Source organism: Telopea speciosissima, chromosome 11, assembly GCF_018873765.1.
Source record: "Telopea speciosissima isolate NSW1024214 ecotype Mountain lineage chromosome 11, Tspe_v1, whole genome shotgun sequence".
In the NCBI taxonomy this organism is placed as follows: Eukaryota; Viridiplantae; Streptophyta; class Magnoliopsida; order Proteales; family Proteaceae; genus Telopea; species Telopea speciosissima.
The window spans coordinates 33,434,892-33,445,462 of NC_057926.1; the positions used below are offsets into that span (position 1 = coordinate 33,434,892).

Consider the following 10,571-nt stretch of genomic DNA (forward strand, 5'->3'; position numbering starts at 1 on the left):
ATTATTACTCTTCTAACTGTATGGAGTCATTAATGTTTCCTACTATACAAAGTCGATAATTCTACCTTTGTCGTGGTTGAAGGGAAATTGCCTCTAAACTCACAGGCTTGGCCTGGTTAATTGGTTGGTCTCGATTTAGGCCCAATCAACAATATATGCCAAGAGAAATCGACTGAACCAGACTGATCTACACCCTTAAAGGAAGGAGAAACTAAGGTGGAAAGGCCTAATAGAAGTAGATCAGAGTTGCCTTTTTATACTCACCAGGATTGGATGCATGGTTCAAAAACGACCCATCATAAGCTAGAGAGATCCACAGATCTATGATAAGCTGAAGGAAAAAAAAAAAAAAAAAACAAATCATACCTTAAATCTTCCATTGTTACTTATGGATAGTGCCAGCTACGAGCAAATGGAGGAGGCATGCTATTACCATGCAAGATCAAAGTTAACAAAGAATATCAAAAGAGTTAAATAATAAGATATATTAACACTGAAATTGATCAGAATCAAAGCTACCCTAACATTTACGCCTGTGAGGCCATCTAACCATCATATATATTCACATCACACATGAGATCCCAGGCCCCAAAAAAAAAAAAAAAACCCTAAAAGAGGGGGTGGAGAGAGAGAGAGAGAGAGAGAGAGAGAAGAGTACATGAAACTGTATAGTGAGGGTGTAGGAGGAAAAGGAAGAAGGTATCAAAGTGAAGGTGAGAGAGAGGGAAAATTATCAAGAAAAAAATAATTATATTAAATAAAAATAAATCAAATCACATTGTTTCATCGAAGATGAGTGATGGCTATTATAGTTCATCCAATGTCGAGCTAACTACATGGACGTTAGAATCCTTAAAAAGACTAAAGACTTACAGGGGTGTAGGTAGATCTGAAACTATTGTTTAGACCCTCATTACCTCGAGGGTTAATGCACGAAACGAATACATGGAAAACCAAAACAGAAAACCCAATATAGTATGCAAAATTTTGAGACATTTAATTTAAGAGAAAACCCTTATTGCAATAAGAAGATATTCTGATTGAAGATATTCTGATGTTTAGTAATAAGAAGAAATCTGTTGATCAAAAGACAAACGACAATATGATTTTCCAAAGTTTTAAGAATTTGATGAGGACGAAAATCATAGGGTAAAAACTAGATGCCTTTATAATAGTATCTCAATAAAACCATAATTACGTTGGAAGAAGAAAAACAAACTACGATCACAAAAGGGCCTAAGAAATTTCCAAAGAATTCAACGACTGACAATGAGAAAATCCCTCTCTATGGTTCTTAATTTGGATAATCGATTCACATATAGAATCAAAATAAAAGGAAAACCGTAATGTTTGTGTGTGTGAGTAAGAGAAATAAATTCAACATATATTTTTGTGCGATTTATTCAAAGACGATAAACAAAAGGGGAAAAAAGTAAAACATAACATACCCTTCTATAAACTAGATGCAACCTTGGACCTGGACCATGAAGCTGATAAAGTGAAAGCCGCCACCTTACACCCCAAGGTTCTTCGAAAGTCAGCTCGGATCAAGGAGAGGCGTGCCAGGCATGGTCAGCCCCTGCAAGGATAGGCCATTCACTCCTTATCTTCCCAATATTTAAGGAAAGAAGTTGCACCTAAGGGAGGGAAGATTTGGATTGATTTGGAGTTATCTTAGTTGCTAAATAAATTATTACTAAATAAATAAAGGATCAATCAACTAACTAGTATATTGGGCTGATTGAAGATTGGGTTGAAGATTGGATTTCTGAGTGAGAGTTAATGGGGCTGATTGAAGAGAAGATTGGATTTTGATTGAAGTATTTTTGGCTGATTAGATATTCTGGTTGAAGTATATTTGGCTGATTGAAGATTAGAGTTTGGAATCTTTTCTTTTTTTCTTTTTTTCTTCCTTATTCATACTCAGTTCTAAGTCTATATATGTAATCCTCCATGATTGAATGAAGGAAGATTATGAAGTTTAATGAAAATTGGTCAGTTGAGTATTTGGAACTCTCAATTGGAGTTTCCGTTGCAATTTTGATTTTCTTGTTCGATTGATCAACTCCTGGTCATGTAGGGAACGTGATTTCAATTCTCCCAATCCGTAACTTCCAATGAGGTTGCATTATTTGGTTATTAGAGCCTAGGATTGCGAGAGCAAAAGACTGTAATGGTGCCTCGACGAGCTACCCTTACCGTCCTTGTCGAGAATATCAATGCAAGAGAGAAGAAAAGTTGCGTCTTCAGCAAGAAATTGCTAATCTGCATCTCGAGAATGAAGCGTTGAGGAAAGCTTCTCAACATCTGATTCCGAATGAGGATACATTTGCTGCTTACTCTTTGTCTTCAAAGAGTCGATAATCTGTTTGAATGAGGAGTACTCATCGACACAGCTATCCCGATTGGACTCCACGAATATGGGATATGAGCTTCAATGACAATGAACCGGAAACTACAAGTTTGGCTTCACAAATCGACATTGAAGGTGATCGATGTCACCCAGGTTGATTTGATAAAACTTCCCAAGTTTGATGAGTACCAAGATGAGTGTGTCGACGAACATGACGGTTTTGAAAACCTTGAACCTGATTCTATTTTAGAAGCACTACATGGTGAGACAACATCATTAAATGAAATGATGAACACGACACCATATTAAGATCCATATTTGGAGCCATTGCAAGTGTGTAACTTTCTTTACTTATCGTTGACGATGTAGCAAAAAAGATGAATGGAGACACGTTCCAGTGAATCAACATTGCTAGTACATATGATGATCCATATTTGGATGTTATTTCTTTTCCGTCACTAAATCAATTTGTTCAAGGTATAAGCATCATCAACAAACCATATTTTAATCATTCATTTATTCGAACCATGAATACATCAATTGCTATCGTCATCAAATGTGAAGTCGAGTTGCAAATTCTGGTATATTCAATTAGAGATATCACCAATAACTTTGCTTGGTTTTTGGTTCTCGGTGGGGCGACAACCATCATTGATCGGGGCAAGAATTCAAGGATGAATTCTTTTCAACCAGGAGGGAATGATGCAACCCTAGACCTGGACCATGAAACTGACAAAGTGAAAGCTACTACCTCACATCCCAAGGTTCTTCGAAGGTTGGCCCAGGTCAAGGAGAGGCGTGCCAGGCATGGTCAGCGCCTGCAAGGATAGCCCATTCACTCCTTATCTTCCCAATATTTTTAAGGAAAGAAGTTGCACCTAATAGAGGGAAGATTTGGAGTTATCTCAGTTGATAAATAAATTATTACTAAATAAATAAAGGATTAATCAGCTAACTAGTATATTGGGTTGATTGAAGATTGGATTTCAAAGTGAGAGTATATGGGGCTGATTGAAGAGAAGATTGGATTCTGATTGAAGTATTTTTGGTTGATTGGAGATTCTGATTGAAGTATTTTGGGCTGATTGAAGATTAGAGATTTGAATATTTTCTTTCTTTTCTTTTTTTTCCTTCCTTATTCATACTCTGCCCAAGTCTATATATGTAATCCTCCATGATTGAATGAAGGCAGATTACGAAGTTTGATGAAAATCGCTAAGTTGAATATTTGGAACCCTCAATTGGAGTTTCCGTTGCAATTTTGATTTTCTTGTTCGAGTGATCAACTCCTGGTCACGTAGGGAACGTGATTTCAATTCTCCCGATCCGTGCTTCCAATGAGGTTGCATTAAAACTCAACCCTCATCCTCCTTTCTTCTCGGCAATCAAGTAGTACCAACTAACCCTTCAATCCTCTTCTGTAAGTCCTCTAGGACTTTAGATCTTGTGTGTATATATATATATATATATCATGGAGAAAAGGTTAAGATGATATTTTTGATAAATCCAATTATTAATGAGGGCAGATTATCTAGATGTACTATCTAGAGAGGTATCTCATGATTGATACTTTAAGGCCTTTAATTATTGGAAAGTTATAATATTACCCTAAAATTGGTACTACTTTACTACATAAACCACACAATATTTATTTTTAGTAAGAGAGGGTTCCACACATCAGCAGTAGGGGAGGGGGAATCTCCCATGGCACACCAATGGTACCTTGGGGAATGGTATAATCCAAATGAGGCCCACATAGTTAGTAGATGAGAGAGAAAATAAAATAAAACAATATGAGAGTGCATACAGTACATTGGCTACGAGGAAATTTTTTTCCCTCTAATTAATGAAAACCCAAAACAAATATGGACATTACAAAGTTACCCAAAACAATGGCCACTATACATATCCTTTTGTATACCTATGATTTAGTAAAGTGAGTCCTGATAATCTAGCTACAAAGTCCTATTGTGCCATTCATGTTGCGAACACAACATTGACGACTATAGACATTGAATCTTGTCACCATAAAACACACTCCAAATGATGACATTTTGAGCTTAACATTGCTCCCCGAGGTTTCTCGGTAGAAAATGATCATTTTACCCTTATTGTGACTTGGGTGCCCAAACCTTATCAGAAATGGCTGAAACTTATGGAAAAGCTTTGTTTTATCATTTTAAGGAAAATCAAGATTTTTGTGCAAAGAGGACACTATTGGCCATCATTTCATCAAAATACCTGTTCTGCGGTCCCCCTACTTTGGGCATAGTTTTTGACTACGTTTCTAGTTAAATTTGTGGTTGATCCCCACACCATTGGATATTAAGCTCAAATACATTTCTAACAACATATGGATCATCAAAATTCGATGGTTTGATCTCCAGAAATTGCTGTCCAAACATCAGTAAAAAAGCAACATTTTTGTGCTCCTCTTTTTGACTTGGTTAGAAAGAGATTGGAATGGTGGAAATCTCGTTTCCTTTCATTTGTTGGTCATCTTCAATTAATTGTTTCGGTTCTTTAGGGAGGAGATATTTACTGGTTGGGATTATTTGGATTGCCTGGTTTTATCATCAAAAAGCTGGAGTCAATGTTTTCAAATTTTTTATGGTTGGGGTCTTCTTTGGAGAGGAAAATGAGGGTGGATTCGGGTTTAGGTGCATCAAATATATGAATATAGCAGATATTATAAAAATGATTTGGTGGGTCGCATCCAAAAAGACTCACTTTGGGTGAAGTGGGTTCGGAATAGATAATTGCGAGGGGATTCTATATGGACTGTCCAACCTACTCAGAATTGCTCTTGGGTTTGGCGGAAGATGATGAAGTATCGGGTTTGGGTGGAACCTTTTATTCACCACATTATAGGGATTAGCTCAGGTACATTTCTTTGGTTGGATCCTTGGCACCCTACTAGGGTACTCTTTAATAGATTTGGGGATCGTATCAGGTCTGATGCAGGGTCTCTTAGATTGGCTTTGGTGCAATCTATTCTAGTGGATGGAATGTGGTTCCATGGCCATCCCACTTCCTTGTCTCTCAGGTTGGTTTGGGGGCAGTTGGACGAAATTAGAAGACTTAATCTCCTTTAAGAAGATTCTATCTTGTGGGCTGCCTCCCCTCCAAGGTCCTTCTCTACAAAATCTGCATAGAGTTTGGTGAGATCATCTTTTCCACAGGTTGATTGGGCAGGTTCGATATGGTTTGGCAATTGTTTTCCTAGGCATTCAGTAACAACATGGAGATGCTTGAAAGATGGGCTCCCAACCAAAGATCAACTCAGGAAACGCTAGAAGATGGTTGCTCTGTATTGTGTTTTTTGTTGGGCAGGATTGGAGAATAGAGACTATTTATTTTTTGACTGCTCCTTTACTAGAAAAGTATGGGGAGATATTTTGAGTCTTTGCTCTCCAGCTAGAAGGCCAGGAGCTGGTATTCTTATAGAAGCAAAGTGGATCACCAAGACTTTGAAGGGAGATTTGATTGGGTGCATTGCTAAATTGGTTTTTTGTGCGACAGTTGAGCATATCTGGAAGGAGAGAAATTTTTGTCTTTTCAAAAATAAAATGAAGACTATGCCTTGCCTTATTAGAGATATCAAAGCGGACGTCCAAAAATAAAATGAAGACTATAGTGCGAAGCATGTAATACGTTGCTTTGAAGGATTTCATTTCAAGCCAATCAATGTTCAAAGACTATTTACCAAAAAAAAAAAAAAAGGTTCAAAGACTTGCTTTGTTGATCTAAAAGATTTCCAAGCTTGCATTTAGGGTTTTCTTGGGAGAAATCCGAAATCTTTGCTAGTGCAATAGGCGATTATGGTATTCAAGAAGCAGTCTACAACTTGAGTTGACCGTTTTTCCCAATTTCTATTTTTAAATTAATTTTGATTTAAAAAATATAAGCAATCCTACCTTGTATTAATAGAAAATTGTTCCATTCTTCACTCCCTCTCCTTTACCTTCTATATTCAGCGATGGGCAGATCACCGACAACAGTAGATAGAAATAAGCATCATCTCCGATCTCTACCGGCAAATAGTTCTCAATTTCTCATAGGGCTCGAGACCAGGGGCAGGGAAAATGAGTTTCACATGTTTCTGGCTGCGGGGCATCGACCATCGATGAAGATAACGATGGAAGCAGTAGAGGAAAATAACTGAATGAATGATTGGCTAGAGAATAGAGAGAGAGAGAGAGAGTTTAGACTCAGTGAGTTTCTATTTGAATCGATAAAAATACCTAGTCACATGAGATGGACCGAGTTTGGTCATTTTATATACTAGGTGAGTCTACACGACTCTTGACTAGGTTTTACTATATTTTGACTTGACTCGGGTGACTTGCCCGAGTCAAAAACCTGGTTTTCCAACTATGGTCACTATTAAAACAAAGAAGAATGGATATCGACCATTACCTCCGTAGCATGATATCCACAATGCAGCGGAAGAGGATCGAGACAATTTTTGATTGACGGCTGAACGAACAACGCAGTGACTTCCTCGCAGTGGTGCACTCGATAGGTGATCGACAGAAATTGATCGTCCACACTTCAAGTCTAGAGGCAATGATGGAAGCCTCTTGACAACACAACCACACTCAATGGGAGAAAGAGAGTGAGAGCCAAGAGACGACAGAGAGAGACGTGGGAATTAGGAAGAGGAGGGGCAACGGCTGAAGCTATATATATCTCAGCCCCCTCTCACTCAATATATAAATAGAATAGGGGGACCACCATGTGGCCCCCTTCCTCTAGCCCTAACCTAGCCCTAGTGGGCCCTCTTGACCCACAGCTACCCCAAGTGGGCGCGGGTATGGGCCTCGAGTCCAAACCCGATTTGGTTACATTTCTCACTCGCCCACATAGAGCGGACATATTTAATCACTCATCTAAGAAAAAGAAGAGAGAGTGAATGTAGTAAAAATATTCCAACATTTTTATTTTCTTATATTGTCCTTTCAATAGCGTTTTGTGATTAAAAAAAAAAAAATCCATAACACATGCTACATATATCTAATATTATAATAAGACACTAATTTCAATCACATGAGATATGCTTCCCTTTTTTTTTTTTTATATCACAAAACTTGTATAAGAAAATATTATAACACATGCTACATATATCTAATAATATTATAATAAGCTAACACATGCTACATTTGCTCTTCTTTTTTTAGAATCAATGTTGTAAAAATATTCCAACATTTTTATTTTCTTATATTGGCCTTTTAGCTCAGTTGGTTAGAGCGTCATGCTAATCATGCGAAGGTTGCAGAGACCTGCATGGGCCAAATTTATTTTGATTTTGTTTCTAAAAAAAAATTTTCAAGCAAAATTCTAACATTTTGTATTGATTTTACGTGGAAACTTTCTTCTTTTTTGTGCATGACTCTTAACTAAAAACAGATAAAGGCAACAAAAGAAAATGAATTAACACATAACCTCTTAATTGACCATTGTTGCATTCTTCTATCAAAAAATGTTGAGTGAAAATGTATCCAACACAAGTAAAAGTTGTCAAAGTTTTGTTCACAGTAATAAAGTACTGTTTAATCAAATCTTAGATTGTATGTAAGGAAAATTTTCTCTTGTGGTTTTTTTTTTTTTAAATATATTCCAACATAATTTGTATATATTGGCCTATTAGCTCAGTTGGTTAGAGCGTCGTGCTAATAACGCGAAGGTCGCAGGTTCGAGACCTGCATGGGCCAAGTTTATTTTGATGTTGTCTTTAAAACTTTCTTCTGTTTTTTATAGTCTACCTAAAATAAGGGCATAATTGGTTGAAAATTTTGGTTTTAAAACTTTCTTCTATTTTTTATGGTCTACTTAAAATAGGGGCATATTTGGTTGAAAATTCACTAGTAGTGCAACGGAGTATGGATGGATTGAGAATCTTGTTGGTTAGACCAGGTCGTATCTTCTTTCAAGGCTGAGATCAGACTTCACCAACAATCATTCATCATCTTTGTTCCTTCACTACTAATAACTAGGAGTGCCAATAACTAGGAGTGCCAATACGCTAGCACAACTAAGTAGTGTGCTAGGGCAAGCAGAGTGTCTAAACAAGAAAAAGATGGGAGAGTGAATGTAGTAAGAATATTCCAACATTTTTATTTTCTTATATTGTCCTTTCAACACAGTTTTGTGACTAAAAAACAAAAAATCTGTAACACATGTTACATATATCTAATATTATAATAAGATTGTTGCGTGCGAAAACCTCCGTCACCCAGTTCGCCCAAGGATGAGCCTACAAAAATCGAGTGAGCACAAGAGAGCCAGTGTGGCTCCGGCCAAGGACTCTCCGATGCTTAAGTTAGGCCTCCAGTGCAACAGCGTATCTACTTAGTGAAAAGTGAGATGAGCGTTTGAGATCCATACCTGGGTATTTATAGGATGAGGTTGAGGCAGTCGGATGAGTCCTTGTATGGTAAGAGTCCTCTTTTGGTTGGGTTCTTCCATGTGGAGTAGAGTGGAGAGTTATTCTCGGAGTTGGACTTATTCACAGGTAGTGCAACGGAGTTTGGATGGATTGAGAATCTTGTTGGTTAGACCAGGTCGTATCTTCTTTCAAGGCTGAGATTAGACTTCACCAACAATCATTCATCATCTTTGTTCCTTCACTACTAACAACTAGGAGTGCCGATACGCTAGCACAACTAAGTAGTGTGCTAGGGCTAGCAGAGTGTCTAAACAAGAAAAAGATGAGAGAGTGAATGTAGTAAGAATATTCCAACATTTTTATTTTCTTATATTGTCCTTTCAACACAGTTTTGTGATTAAAAAACAAAAAATCTGTAACACATGTTACATATATCTAATATTATAATAAGATTGTTGTGTGCGAAAACCTCCATCACCCAGTTCGCCCAAGGATGAGCCTACAAAAATCGAGTGAGCACAAGAGAGCCAGTGTGGCTCCGGCCAAGGACTCTCCGATGCTTAAGTTAGGCCTCCGGTGCAACAGCGTATCTACTTAGTGAAAAGTGAGATGAGCGTTTGAGATCCATACCTGGGTATTTATAGGATGAGGTTGAGGCAGTCGGATGAGTCCTTGTATGGTAAGAGTCCTCTTTTGGTTGGGTTCTTCCATGTGGAGTAGAGTGGAGAGTTATTCTCGGAGTTGGACTCTTAATGATGTAAGAGTCCTTATTGGAGTGTGATTCGATTCCATTGCGGGATTACGGCCCAATTCGCATCCCGCGATTGTCGGGGTATGATGATGTGGCCTCGTGATTTTGGGTGGGCCGTAGTAGTCGCTTCTGGTGGGGCTTCGGTCTCGTATGGCCGCGCCCCCACTGTTCGGTCTCATGCTCGGCCCAGATGGCAGGCATTTTGAACCTCGGCATGGTGCTCAGCTTGAATGGCAGGCGTTTTGAACCTCGATGCAGTGCTTGGATCGGCCAGCGTGTTACCGTTATAGATTGCATAGGAGCTCAGGTAAGTACTTGTCCTTGGTGATCCTCAGCCGTATGGCCGAGTGGGGTGGGCTCAGCTCAGTGCTCGGCGATTGACATCGGTCGGCCTTGGTGCTTGGCCATGTCGGTGAGTGGGATGATCGCCTCCCCTTCGGTGCCCGATTTGGGGCCCTGCCTTTTGGTTTGGCTCCATTCTCGGGTTCTGCCTGGTTCCATCCATGTGTCACCCTCTGAATGGTGGGCTATTTTATGGCTCATCACAGGCCCCCCATTCATCAAGGCTCGGTTCGACCTTGATGAGTACGGTTCTCGGTGTGTTGATCATATCCTTTTGAGGCTGAGGCCGAGCCCTCCTTCTACGAGGATTTGACGTCTCATACGGATTCTGACAGTTGCACTGTCAGGGAAACGTCACTCGGCGCTATTATGACACTCGAGAATTTGAACCGTCCCTTGATCTGGACCGTTAGATTTCCTACCCTGGACGTTCTCCGATCGTTGGATCTCGGAGATTTGGTGGCTATAAATAGCGAAGGTTCATCTTCCATTTATTACTATTCAAATCTTTAGAGAGCTTGGATTAATCAGAGACTTCGGATCTCCAAGTGCACGACTTTCCTAAGCATTCAGCTCTCCGTTGTGTTTGGCTCGTCGTCCAAGCTTCGTTCAACCAGTAAGTTCCCTTATTTCAACATATCAGTTGGTAGTGATTTTGAAGGCGAAGTGCTCTTCGGGGTGCGAGAGATCGTGAGTCCGAGTCGAGAGCTCTCCACTCTTTCTCCCGTAATAGACCT

At 39.1% G+C, this 10,571-nt stretch overlaps 1 non-coding gene across 1 annotated transcript; it reads left to right on the plus strand.

The window, feature by feature from the left end:
- Window positions 1-7,993: 7,993 nt before the first annotated feature.
- TRNAI-AAU lies at window positions 7,994-8,067 on the plus strand. The gene has a single exon. It is a non-coding gene; the product is annotated as a tRNA-Ile (tRNA).
- Window positions 8,068-10,571: the final 2,504 nt, after the last annotated feature.